General features: G+C 53.3%; 1 protein-coding gene across 5 annotated transcripts in view; it reads left to right on the top strand.

The window, feature by feature from the left end:
- PTPRE (protein tyrosine phosphatase receptor type E) overlaps nucleotides 1-12,112 on the top strand; it is a 146,850-nt gene that overhangs the window by 93,334 nt on the left and 41,404 nt on the right. For 4 of the 5 annotated variants that reach the window (XM_032490661.1, XM_032490659.1, XM_032490658.1 and 1 more), the window contains one exon: nucleotides 10,286-10,405. The gene's annotated coding sequence lies outside the window, so the exon portion shown is untranslated. Of the gene's footprint in view, nucleotides 1-289; nucleotides 311-10,285; nucleotides 10,406-12,112 lie in introns of those variants that run through there. The other variant, XM_032490660.1, reaches the window with a different exon arrangement.

Genomic DNA, 12,112 nt, shown 5'->3' with positions numbered 1-12,112 from the left:
TCCTTCATCCAATGCCAAGGCCACCTGCCTACTGGCAGCTCCAAAGCTCCACCTCGAGCCATCACTCCTTCTGAGCACCACACCTGCCTGATGGACATCACCTGCTGGGTGGTCCGCAGGGCTGCAGACTTGACCCTGAAGCCACTGTCCCGCCCCTCCCTCAAACCAGCTCCTGCCCCATGTCACTTCCTCCGTAAAGCTCCCCTCTGTTCTCTACGACTCTGACACATTCTGACAGGGGAACCAGATACGGCAAATTGAAACTGGGCCGAGGAAGCCCAGTGAAATTTAAGCTCCCAGTTAACAGCAGGTAAGCCGTAGTGTAAGTGTACCCATTAACACTTGGGGTGCACTGACATCTGGGTGTTCTGTGTTCTGTCTGGCAACCCTGCTTCCCAAGTACCTCTCCAGTCTCACTGCGATGCGTCCCCAGTCCTTCCTGTTTCTTGCCTGGATGCCGACGTCCTCTGGATCCCAGAGCCCCCCAGACATCGGAACTCCATCCTGTCCCTTGTCCGAGGCTGTTAACCCTGGAAGCTGCCCGGCGTGGCCGTACTGCTCCCTGCTTTCAAACTGAAAGCCGGACAGTCCTGGGCTCCCTGGGGCAAGTTGGTCACCCCACGCTGTGCCCTGGAAGACCTGGCACGGGGGCGGGCCTCAGGCCTGACGGAGAAAGGAGCGGAGCGTGGAGCGTGCGGGCCTGGGTCGGGGTGGGGGGCCCCCACCCGCCGTGTGCCCGTGAGTCTCTGAGCTCCTCCTCATTCGTAAAGTGAGGAGCCGTCCTAACACCTAATGCCACCCGACACCTCAGGGAGACTGTTTCAAGGATGGACAGAAAGTCGGAAGTGAGGGTACATTGTGAACGCCGAGTTGCATGTGAGCTGTCTGTGGGTGGGCGAGTGTTTACAGAGGGGGTGAGGACTGAAGGGTCCGGGAAAGCAAGTCCTCAAAAACTCCAGAGGGTGGAAAGGTCGGCAAACTGCTTTCCTGCGCCAGCAGTGACGGGGAGCTCCCAGCCTGTGACCCCACAGAGGAGGGCCCCACAGCTCTGCTGTCTCCTTGGGTGCTCGTTCCCCAGCGCCGGGGGTGGGGCACCTCCCCGCCTGACCTCCCTGTCCCCGTCTGTCCGAGGCCGAGGTGGTGCCCGCCTCGCTGGGTGGCTGTCAGAGGAGCGTCAGAGGGGGAGACCCTGGAGGACGCCGTGGGCAGTGGGACCCTGCCCGGCGACACTGCGCAGCCTCGCCTCACCCCTTTCTCCCGCCTCGTTTCTCCCCCTTTCTCTCCTCACACACGGACTTCTCTGTGCTCGTCTCCTCTTAATGATGTTTCACTGGTTTTCCGTTTAGACGTGTGCAATTGCTTTGTTCAAAAGCAATTAAGTTCCCACCTTCACCGACTCAGATAAAAAGCACCCCTTTGCATCCTTTTCTCTTTAACAAGCAGAACCTTCTCTGAAAAGGCAGGACTGCTGTGGGTGCGCGTGGGGCGAGCTGACTCTGCACATCTTACTGCGTAAGGGGTTTGTACGATTATTATTAAAATCTCCCATCCACTAAGTGTATTCAGACCTGAAGCTTGGGGAAGGTCTGGATTTGTTTTTTCCTTTACCCTGAAAACACATCTTTCTTCTTCCCCTATATGTACAAAAGGAATAATTTGGCAAGGAGGGTGTAGCTTGGTGGTAGAATGCGTGCTTAGCAAGCACGAGGTCCTGAACTCGGTCCCCAGTACTGCCGTTTAAAAAATAAGTAATAGATAAATCTAATTACCACCCCCTACAAATTTCTTTAAATAGTAATTTTTCCCAATGGGTAATATTTTCCTGGTTTTATAGAAAATGGACAGGGTGGAATTAGGTGGCAGTCACTTAGGTAATCAAGGCTCGGAGTGGTCCCTGCTTCCTGGCGAGGTCCCGGAGGCTGGGGGGCGCTCAGCTCCATGCCCGGCAGACGGAGCTGGACTTGTCTTATTGGGGTGATTGCAGGGAACTGGTTCTCCCTTCCCAGTCCGTTCCCCAGGCGAGCGGGCTGAGGAAGTCCGCTGTCTGTCTGCGCGCCTGGTGGTGGTGGTTTTCTGAGCAGTGTGCATTCCCGGCGGCCTGCCAGATGGAGGGTGCCGGGCGCTCCAGGTCCCTCCCTCGCTGCCCCGCGGGTGCTGAGGGGGCCCCTGGCCACAGGTGAAGAGCAGCGCTGGTTGGCTTCCCGGGAGCATTTGGGCCCTGTGTGCGACCATCCTCAAAGCTGCCTCCCCGCCTGCCCCAGGGTGGGTTTGTCCGCAGGCAGTTTGGCTCCTCCTCCTGGCCTTCACTTTGCCCGCTAACCCAGAAACGTGGGGGTGGCGTGCGCATAACTGTGTGGGCCTGAGAGCGGGCCGGTGGGCCTGTGAAACTCACCATCCGCGCACCTGCGATAGTGCCTTGTGCACAGGTGGGCCTCGAGGCGTCTGTAAAGCAGTGTGGCGTCACCTGAAGGGGGTGATGGCTGGTCTTTCTCTTTCCCCTTGCCCTCTGCTGCAAAGGTCTGGCCTTGTCTGCCCCGGAGGTGCCCGCCTCCATTTAGACAGCCGGGTGGCAGCTGTGGGAGGCTGTCCAGGGGCCTGGCTGCTTCGCCACCCAGGCCAAGACCCTTTCCTCCTGCTGCCTGAGCCCAGAGCTGACATGCCAGTCACCGCAGGGCCACCCTGCAGACCCGTCACCGAGGTCTCCTCCTGGGGTGCCGGTCCCAGCGCAGCGCCGTCTGCAGAGCCGTGGGGGTCCCGGCCCCGGGACCACACGTTCCGTCGTGGAAACAGCAGATGCTTCACGCCCGGGCCGTGCACAGCTCTGGCTGCTTCCAGAGGCAGCCGTGGGGAGCTGGTCTCCCTGGGAAATACCAGCGGTCACTTGCCGAGTGTCCCTGCTGCACGGGGCGTGCCCCAGCTGACAGTGGGGTCCAGGCCAGTCTGATGAGTGACAGTTAACAACATTCACTCACATTTATTATCTGCTTGGAGCCTCTTGTTTTACTAATTGGGAAGGAAGGTCAGAGAGGTGAAGTGTTCTGGGGAGAACCCTCATCTCCCGGGTGGGAGAGGGCGGGTGGGAGAGCAGAGAGAAAGAGGATGAGAGAGACGCTGATCGCAGCTGGGTCTTCATTCTCAGAGGAAGATGGGGAGGAATCTGCTCTCATGGTGCCTAATGGTTTTACTTCCTCCCACCACGTTCCCCAAGCCTCTCCCCTGTGCCAGATGGAAATGTGCAGGACAGCTGCTCTGCCCTCAGGAAGCCCCGGGGCAGGGGACATCCCGCCCGGGGAGTTAGCTTTTACGCAGCCCTACTGGAAAGCTTTCATTGGAGGTCTTCACATAAACCATCCACAGCGTTGCCAGGAGAGACCTTTGATCTTCCTTATCCTGGGCAGGTCCTGGGGCTCCCTAAGGGCTCCACCTTCTCTGCACAACCCACCCCCCTACCCCGCACCCAGCTTCTGCTGCCTCTCTGCCTCCTCCTCCCACTCCCCACTTGGACCAGTCCACTCCTCACTGAGAAGACAGCCCTCTCCCCAGGCAGCCTTTCAGACCTGTCTGGGTGGCTGTGGGCATCCCCGCCTGGTGCTCCCACCCCACCATGTGCGTCCCCCTCCTGGCCCATCTGAGTTACCTTGCGATTATTTAATTATTTTATTTCTCCTATGGAAACACAATCTCTGAGGGAGGTAGGCAGTGCTGGTTGCCTTCCAGACTTTGGCAATAACTCAGTAAACATTGCCGAAAGAGGGATGAATGAATGAGCAGATGATCAAACCGACAGATAGTTGCAGGTCTACAGAGTTCAGTCAGCAAGTAAACTCGTTTCTTTGAAATCAAATGTGTGTGTGAACCCAGCCACTAAAGTTCAGTCCACGTCTCATCCAAGGTGTGTGGATGCAGCCTGGCCCGCTGCCGGCTCACGGCAGGGAGCCGCCCGGCCCTTAGAGATGGTCCCCTCCTCCTCCGTCGTCCGCATTCCTGAGTGGAGGGTCAGTGGGGGTGGGTGGGCCTCAGTGTCGGGTGCCACCTTCTCAGTGAGAGATGGTGGGAGGGCCATTTGTGCTAGCCTCTCACTGAGCCCCAGGGGACCGCTGCATCTGCATGTACTGAGTGACTCTTGTAGGAACTCTGGGCCTGAGGGTGATGACTGAAGATGCAGGACACACTGCTCTGTGGAGCGTGGCTTTTCTTTTGGATCAAAGGGCCCTTCTGGGCTGGTTTTGCTCATGTTCAGCCCCAGGTTCCACTGTGCACTTACCAAAGGCGAAGTGAGAGCTGCTGACGGCCCAGTAGCAGACGAGCTTCACAAGCCGTCAGAAGCCAGTTTGAGATCAGTGTCAATTTCACACAGTGATTTTTCAAAGAGAAAACAGTTCATTCCAATATTGGTTCTGTTGTTTTTCATCCATTTCATAGAATCCAGCCAGCAACTTGAAAGTTCCTTCTGTCAATGGTGAGCGCCCGGCAGGATCACTGATGTTCCTGCAGATGCAGGAACACCTGTGATGTGATGATTTGTTTCGTAGGATAACGTAAGCGTACAAATGCTGGTGAAGCTTAGCATTTGGGGTAAATGTGTCGCCCTTGGAAATGCTTGTGGTGTACAGATCATTCATAATTGTGTCCAAACCAACTGGATGTTCCGTCAGTTAAAACAGAAGCAGTAGGTGTCAGACTTTATCAATGATGGTAAATAACTACAGGATTACTTGAGCTCAAAGTGGACGGTCATGAGGCTGATGTGGGGCTTTTTTAAATACTCTGGCTTGGTGGCATGGTTTTCTCTTCCCTGTCCACCATCAGATTTCAGAAATGTTTGAGCCGCCGAAAGAATTACTTTGTAAATCAATCTAAGTGTCCAAAGATGGTGAACTTTTCTGTAAATGAGGACTTCAGTGTTGGTTTCATTCTGTTCTAAATTAGTCGGAAATATTTCATAGACATAGTCAACAAATAGAGCACCAAAAAAAAAAAAAATCACAAAATAAAACAAGACCGAAAGCTCTCAGCTTTTGAAACTGTTATAGAATTACAATTACTGAAAACATAGGTTATGAACAGAAAGAGATTAGAAATTTATTCCTACAAAAGCAACGATGGAATAAAGCAAATTAAGTGATGAGAGCCCACAAGATGCTACTTTGAAAAAAAATTACAGTTAGTTTTATGAAGAAATGTAAATATTAAGGATATTGAAAAAGATGTTAAAAGTGAAACATGTTAAGAACAGACAAGGCTAAGAAATTGATGGAGCAGGTTAATATGTGCAGAGAGTAAGTGTTCTGTTCATGTTCTAATTTTATTTTTATACAGTCAATATAAAAAGGTTTTTTCCAAAAATATTGCTGTAATGTGCATGCATATGTTAATTTTATAAATGGTAAAGACACAAAATTTTGTTAATTTTGTAATTTTTACCTGGAAAATGTAAAATTTTCTAGAATTTTTCTTAATTTTTAAAAATAGGTTTTTGAACAAAACTACTTAAAAGGGTCCCTTTATTTAAGACCAAAATGCTGCTCAATAATTAAATATTTTAGAAAACATGTAGCGTTAGTTGTTTTACGTTTCCTTTGTGCCTGAAAGAGGCCTGATTTGGATGAGAAGTTACACGGGCCACCCCAGGGCTTTTTTAAAGTGCAGTAGCTTTATATCCAGAGCTTGGCTGCTCCCAAATCCTTACCTGCTCCTTTGTGAAGGAGCCTCATCTGCTTCATAATTGAGCACAAAGGAACCAGGCATTCTAACCACACGTGAAGGCCGGAGCTGAAGAAAGAAGGCACTACCCTCTTGGAGCTGCAGGGGGCAGTCTGGTTCAGTCCATCAGGACACCCAGAGCCAGCTGGAAAGGGCAGTTTTGGGTCCCTCTGGCAGAAGGGGTCAGCCAGGCAGCCCTCCCTCAAAGACGCTAGCTCAGGGAAGGCTCCACACCCCAGGGAAAGTCCCCAAGGCCCTATTCATCTGGGTGGCTGGGGGTGGAGATGAGGCGTCCCCAGCCCTCAGGAGGCTCCCAGTCTGGTGGGGACACTTGGCACCCAATGACTTTAAACCACATCAGGTAGTCTGACCCCAGGGAGGGGTCTGTCTCAGACTTGCTGGACCTCAGCATCTGAGGGGACCCCATAAATGAAAAGGAGAGAGGGGGTCACCCAGTGAGGGGAGGCGTGTGAGTGAGGGCTGGGGGAAGTGGACAGGGGGCAAAGAACCCTCTCCTGCATCTGCTTCTCCACCTCCACCTGCTTCCATCTTCCTCCTGTTCCCTGGCCACCACTGCCCAGTCTCCTGCCCAGCTTCCCTTCCGGTCCCTAAGTGTAAAGGCCTCCTTCAGCTGAGCACCCCGACCTCCCCTCTGCCCCTTCCACATACCCCTGGAGTTAACTCCAGCCCACCCCTCCCTTCCAGCCAAGCTCCAGATCCCACTCCTGTTGGCAGTCTCCACGGGAATGGGCCACAGCCTTCTGGAATCCAACTTGTCATCACACTGCAAGGACAACAGGACATTTCTCGTGGGATTTCGGTCAGGGCTGGTGAGGTACTTCATCCAGAACCTCAGCTAAACTGTCACACTTCATAGGAGCTCAATAATTGGTAGCTTATATTTTTGTTTCCTAATCCAAGCTGAAATCATCTGTATCCACCGACGAGGGCCCCCAGTCTCCCCAACTCAGCTCATGAACGACGTCCCTCCCGCTCCACCTCCCAAGATGGAAACCCCAGTATCTTTGACACCCACTCATCGCCACGTCCAGCCGGTGATGCACATGGATTCCAACTTCGAAGCCCTCTCAGCCCACCCCCCTTCCATCCCCGCTGTCCTGGCCTGTCCAGCCCTTCTCGACCTGTTGCCTAGACCAGCACATCTCAAACTGTAATGTGCGCGGCAGCCACTAGGGGTCTTCTGAAGAGGTGAGGGGTCTGGGTGGGGCCTGGGACTCTGCATTCCTAGCACGCTCCCAGGCGGTGCCCAGGCTCCCGGGCCACCCTGGGGCCTCAGAAGCTTACGCCCGGTTTCAGGTGGCTCATGATGGCTTCTAGAACTCACCCTCACAACTGCCCTTTGAAGGGCGGTTCACTGCTCACAGCCAAGGTTTTTAACTTCAGTCTGCGTAAATCCATCACTCCCCATGTATTTAGAATTCAAACATTTGGAGCTGGGCCCAGGAATTGGCATCTTTGTTTAATGCCCCCAGTGGTTCTAATAATGTAGGCTGCTGATGGATAATGCGCCTTTAACACCAAATCAGGCTCTTTAACTTGGCATTAGAGGGCCTTCTCAACTTAGCCCCGTCTCTCGACCTTCGCTGTCTCTGCCTCCTTCACGATCCAGCGGCCCAGCAGACCAGACCGTCCACTATCTGGACGATGGGTCATGCCTTCGCCTCCCTCAAGCCTCTGTCCCTCCCCCCATGTCCTGGAGGGACCTCTCAGCACTTGGGGAAGCCTTGGTGACCTCCCCGGTGAGTTACTGCCCCCTCACTGCCCTTCCTTGGCGCTGTGGGCACACATCTGCAGAGCATGGGAGTGGGGTCTGGGGGCGCTGTTTCCCACCCTCCCTTCCAGCTCAGTGGAGCTGCTTTAGAGCAGAGAAGGAGCTGCTTTCATCTTTGCATCTCCAGGACCTAGTGGGCTGCCTGCCCCAGAGTCATTTCCCAAAGAACAGCATTAAAAAGGCATCAAATGGAGTGAAAAAAAAAGTCAATTGTAATCAGATGTAAAGCCAGCCGACTATTGATGAATGTGATAAAGTCTGCTTTGTAGGAAACAAGCTGTTTTGATAATCTCAGTTCTAGAGATCAGTGTGCTTTCTGCCCCCACGGTGCTTAACCCTTGGTGAACACACAAGTACTGATTAAATACAAATCGTTCAAATTCAATATGGATTTAGTTGCTGTCTGAAGCATTATGTTTGCACTGATTCGTGTCTGTGCTTATCAGGTGGCTCGTGCAGACCCTTTGGGGGCAAATGGCCAGGGACTGGTGAGTTGTCAATGGCCTGGCCCCGTCAGTGCTGTGATACAGACGGAAGGGACTCTATCTAGACGGTGGATGGCTTTGAATTCGGCAAAGCTTAGTGCCCTCTGCTGGTCATACCGGGCAAACCACCTGCCGCTCTAGGAGGCACGTAACCGGCCTCGTGGCGTCTGATTCCTGATGGGATGCCCTTGTCCGGCCTCCTCTTTGATCCTTGAACATCTGGAAAGGAGGGTTTTTAAATTAATGCATTGGAGAGAGAAATGAATTTGTTTAATGCACCTAAGAAGTCTGCCTCTCTGGGTCATACTGAACCAATTAATATTTCCCAATCAATGACTCTGCAGTTTACTCAGATGCATTAAAAGCATGGTTGCAGTGCTCAGTGAGTTTTTTTTAATGCTGTGTGTGCAAAGCTGCCTGTCAGGAGCTGAGGGCCTTTCTCTGCAACGGTCCTGGTTTCGAATCGCAGCTCCCGCATTTCCTCTGAACTGGATTTGGGCCACTTCCCCCGCTGAGTATCCCAGTTTCTCAGTCCCGGAGGCATTGTTGTGAGGGTCACACCCCCAGGAAGGGCCTAGCACATCGTCATAGGTGCTCATGGAACGAGGGCTGTTCTGTGTGTGTGTATGGCTCGCTCTGTAGAGCGAAAATATATTTTGGAAACAAAAAAGAGGAAGGAAGTGTAAGTGTTGCCTGTGGCCGTGGTAGTTGTTCTGAGATAATATCATAATGGGCTCAGAAAGGCTTCATTTTAATAGTGGTGATTGTTGAAAAATGACTGGGATGTTTTGCGCTCATTCACAAGTCTTCTCTAATTACAAGGAACCAGTGTTCTTGGCTTCGGTCCATTCCTATCCTCGAGGGAGGCTTCGTGCAGGAAAGCGCTCCCTGTGCGGCCGGGCGCCCAGGCTGACCGTGCGGTGCACGGGGTTGGGCAGATGAAATGGGGGGAGGGGGTGTGCAGGAGGGGGACACGTCTGCATCAGCCTGCCAGATCCCACCTCCACCTGTAGTGAGCCCTTTGGGAGGGGTTTCTATACCACCAAGAGGTCACTGGCGCATTTCTGAAGGATCTCTGGTGTCGTGACAAAACGGAGTGCAGGGTGGGGATCCCAGGTGACTGCCCGCAGGTCTCCTGGGCAGAAGAGCCTTTTCCATGTTGAGCCACGTTGCAGTTCATTTTTGCTCAGCACATCCATCCGTACATGCAGGGAACACTTTCCTCCGTCCCCGAGGTGCCCAGGCGGCCCTATCAGAGGCAAGCTGGCCGAGGCCCCTCCTCCGGGAGGGAGCTCCCCTCCGCTTCCCCTGAGAGTTCAGCCTGGAGCAGAATCAGCAAGGCCAGCAGCCCAGAGTTGTGAAGATAGAACCCATGAAAGCTGCCGGCCAAGTGCTCGGCTCAGAGGGGCAGTGACATCACCCCAGCTCCTCACCCCCCGGGTTGCTGTTCGCACCTCATGAGTGAGGGGACTGCGCCGGGCTTTACAGCAATTAATCGGGCTCCTGAGCGTAGGCCAGGCAGGTGGACGGCCTGGGGCTGGAGACACTAGGGGACCTTCTCCTGTAACTCCCGTGGGAGGGTGGGAGGCAGTCTAGACCTGCACTCGGAATAAGGGCCGGGCTGTGGTTGTGGCCGTGGCCAGGGGACAGCAGAGGTGGGCCTGGTGCACATGGCCGGACCCCCACTTCCAGCCCCCAGCCCTGTGACCGTGAACCAAATGGCCTGGCCTATTCCTGAGCCTGAACTCTTCTCTGATGCTCCTCTGAGCTGTCACGATGCAAAACAGAAATACTGCACTGTGTATTCCTGAATGTTCAGACAAGTTACTCTCACTGGCAATCCAAAAGTGATGGGCACCGGGCCGCTTTGTGGGTCTGTGAAGCGGCCTCTCAGAATCCTTGACCTCGTGCTGTTTTCAGAGTTTATCCTTCCTGGGGACCTCCAAGTCCTTTTTCCCCTCCTTTCTCCCCCAGAAAACAGACAAGCAGACAAAAAGGAAATTAACCCGAACAGCAGGAGCCTTCATAACCTGAGGGTAGCTCGTGAAGTTGCGAGCCTGGCTTGCTGCAAGGTGGAACTGACTTCCAAGTGTAGGTATATGTCGTGCCGGCGTGAAGACCTCTCTCCCTATGGCAGATTGGCAAAGCCCCACTCCCAGAGTGTCTCCACCATCACCCTGATTCTGGTCCCGTCCTGTTTCTCCCCCCGAGCCCTCTGTCTTCCGTGAATTTCCCGCCTCGGTGGTGGCCAAACAGCCCTCGACGTGTGGTGGCCGAGTCTCTGAGCCTGTCCTGCCTCTTCCAGGATCACCATGGAGCCCTTCTGTCCGCTCCTGCTGGCCGGTGTTAGCTTGCCCCTTGCCAAGGCTCTCACAGGAAAACAAGACCACCACAGCACAGAGCAACTGGACCTCCACGACCCCAGGTAAGGACCCGCCGTCTCTTCCTCTTAACGAGCCTGCAGGACCTTGCAGGGTGATGGGCGGGTAAGGCAGGAGGAGGAGGGTGTGCTTAGCTTCCTTAGTGTGCTTCTGATGTGGCATGTCTGTGAAGCAGGCTGGCTAGGAAGAAAGTTGTTCAGTACTTGACTGGAGCAGAGCTTAGCACCCAGGAAGCAGCAGGCACGACCCCCCGACCTGGGCTGAGAGCTGCTGTCAGCTTCGGTGGGGGCAGGAGAGCAGAGGGTTAGCAGCCCTGACCCGGTTGTGTGGAACCCCATTCAAACCAACCCTGAATGAACACTGATGAGTCAGTAGGGGATATTTAAATGCTGACATGCCATACATTAAGTCATAAGTGGATGACATTCATTAAGAAATTAGTATTTTTAGGTGAAATATTGGTATAGAGGTTAGGTTTATTGTAAAACTAGTAAGAGTCCTTGCCTTTTAGAGACATATACTTAAGTACTTATGAATGAAGAGATGTGATGTCAGGAGTGACTTTGAGAAAGTGAGTGGTGGAGCTGGAAGTGGGTGGGGCCAGAAATGGGCGGGGGCAGAGGTGGCCAGGGTTGCCGTTGCACACTGCTGACCCTGTCCCATAGGAAAGTTGTGTGGCAGGTAAATCGGGGTTCATTACTCTGATCTCTCACCTTTTTGTACCCTTTGAAAGTTAGGAGAAAAAGAGTCCACTGATACATGTGGCAACATGGATGGACCTCAGAAACGTGCTGAGTGACCAGACATGGGAGAACACAGGTTGTTTGGTTCCATGTGTGTGAAATGCCCAGAACAGGCAAATTGTTGTGGGGAGAAGTGTGTTAGTGGCTGACGGGAGCTGGGGTGGGATCAGGAGTGACCAGAGAGAGGCAGGAGGGATCTTACTGGGCTGGTGGAAGAGTTCTAGCACTGGATCGTCGTGATGGCTGCATACCTCTGTGAATTGATTAAAAGTCATTGAATTGTACTCTTAGATGGTGCATTTTATAGTTTGTAAATTTTACCTCCGTAAAATTAAATTCCATGCAAAGTTAAAAGGAAGAGGAGGCAAGGGAGATGAAGAAGAAAAACGAAAGCAAATGCTCTTGAATCGCCTACCTGTGTTAAGTCTAGCTCTGCCGCTTCCTGGCTGAATGACCTGGAGTAAGTCACTGAACCTCTCTGTGCTTCAGTGTCCCCATTTGTAGACGGAGGGGATAATAGCTCCCACTTCTTGGCAGTGCTGTGAGGATTAAGAGAGATAATCGTGCTGGGGTGCAGAGGGCTCGTCAGCTTGTTGCTAGTGAGAGAGTGTGTCATGGTGGCCTGTCACCCAGCCAGACCCCTACTGCCCTGACAGTTGGCTCTCAGTATCTTTTGATGTCTCCGTAGACATGGCCTGATGCAGACGGAGGCTCAGCTGGGTGAGTTCTGGGTCCCAAAGGGGTCGATATGAATTCCCTGGGCCACCCCATGCCTCCCTGGTGGACTTGTGGGCCTGCCTGGGTCTGCCGGCTCCTTCAAAAGCCTTTAACCAGCAGAAGCTGGTCCCCCGACCCTGGACCCAGGCCTGTTGTGAGTCCCCACACAGCTGCCCCCCTCTCCTCTCCTTCCCCCGAGACTCCCAGACATAAAACTCAAAGACTTCTCTGATGGGATGTCACTTGGTGATTAGACATATGTCCAGAACTAGATCTAGATTTATTATAAGG

The sequence above is a fragment of the Camelus ferus genome, chromosome 11, assembly GCF_009834535.1.
Source record: "Camelus ferus isolate YT-003-E chromosome 11, BCGSAC_Cfer_1.0, whole genome shotgun sequence".
NCBI lineage: Eukaryota > Metazoa > Chordata > Mammalia > Artiodactyla > Camelidae > Camelus > Camelus ferus.
The sequence above is the reverse complement of the archived record's forward strand: the minus strand, read 5'-3'. Positions and strand labels throughout refer to the sequence as shown.